This window comes from Chinchilla lanigera, unplaced genomic scaffold (genome assembly GCF_000276665.1).
Source record: "Chinchilla lanigera isolate Chin_1 unplaced genomic scaffold, ChiLan1.0 scaffold00168, whole genome shotgun sequence".
In the NCBI taxonomy this organism is placed as follows: domain Eukaryota; kingdom Metazoa; phylum Chordata; class Mammalia; order Rodentia; family Chinchillidae; genus Chinchilla; species Chinchilla lanigera.
This window is the reverse complement of record NW_004955569.1, coordinates 3,579-4,872: the sequence shown is the minus strand read 5'-3', so window position 1 is coordinate 4,872 and position 1,294 is coordinate 3,579. Positions and strand designations below refer to the sequence as shown.

The 1,294-nt window shown below is 48.8% G+C and overlaps 1 pseudogene; it reads right to left on the bottom strand.

The window, feature by feature from the left end:
• Nucleotides 1-558: 558 nt before the first annotated feature.
• On the bottom strand, nucleotides 559-1,073 carry LOC102009773 (annotated as a pseudogene).
• Between the last annotated feature and the right edge of the window lie 221 nt (nucleotides 1,074-1,294).

Genomic DNA, 1,294 nt, shown 5'->3' with positions numbered 1-1,294 from the left:
ACGTCTTGGGTTTTAGTTGGGATTTTCCATAGTTTGGATTTTAACTCTTTGTTTCTTTGCTGTTTTTATTACCCTGCAGCACAAAATTTAAAAAGTCATAATGCCAACCTAGAACAATAATGCTGCTGGAATCAGCTGAAGCTGGAAATTGGTCCTTTGTGTGAGGGCAGGACAGAGCCAGAGTGCCTCAAGCAGTCAAGCTCAGTCTTGAGAAAAGCATCCTGCCTGGACAATACAGCCATTAATTACTAGGCAACCTTGCCTATAGTGACATTAACTTTGCAAGAGTATAAATAAACGCCCCTACTGTTGATATTAGGTCCTCTTGCCCATCAGGTAAGAGGTCGCGTCCACCTGACCCAGCTCTTGTCTCTTGTCTCTTGTCTCTTGTCTCTTGCCTATTTTTGCCTCATACCCGCCGCCGATCCTCCGGGTGTACACCAAGAGACCTAGGAGTCTTTACATAACAAGTTTAAATACATACACTCTTGGGGTAGACTGTGTGCTCTGTGTGTCCTGAGCGCCCCCTGCTGGTCCTATGAGCCCTTGAAGAGAGGTTTATGTCTGGCTGACACTGTTTGCCTCACTGTGTCTCTGATACCAGTAATACACGGCCGTGTCCTCGGTTCTCAGGCTGCTCATTTGCAGATACAGCGTGTTCTTGCCGTTGTCTCTGGAGATCGTGAGTTGGCCCCCCACGGAGTTAGCGTAGTATGTGCTACCACCATCATACCTAATCCATGTGACTCACTCCAGCCCCTTCCCTGGAGTCTGGCGGATCCAGTGCATGCCATAGCTACTGAAAGTGAATCCCGAGGCCACGCAGGAGAGTTTCAGGGACTTCCCAGGCTGCACCAAACCTCCGCCGGACTCCACCAACTGCTCCTGACACTAGGCACCTGCAAACACGAGACGTCCTTCTCAGGAAACTGTCACACGTGCCCACTATTCATCTCCCTCGTGTTACTCCAACACTCAGAAGCTCTTGTTTTATATGAATTACCTTTTAAAATAGCAAGAAGGAAAATCCAGCTCAGCACCAGCTCCATGGTGAGCCCTCTGTGCTCAGTGCTGATCACGGAATAAGAACACCAGGGCGTGCAGGGCTGGGCTCCTCTCCAGAGCTGCAGGGTCTGGGCTGCCCTGATTTCATTAGCAGAGGCAGGCTGTATTTGCATGTCCTCCTGCTATATAGAGAGCTCTGTGGAGGAAGTCTCAGAGGGGAAAGGGTCCAAAGCACATGAGTGTGTTCTGAGAGTTGTTTTGAAATATTCCTAATACTATAGAACATATA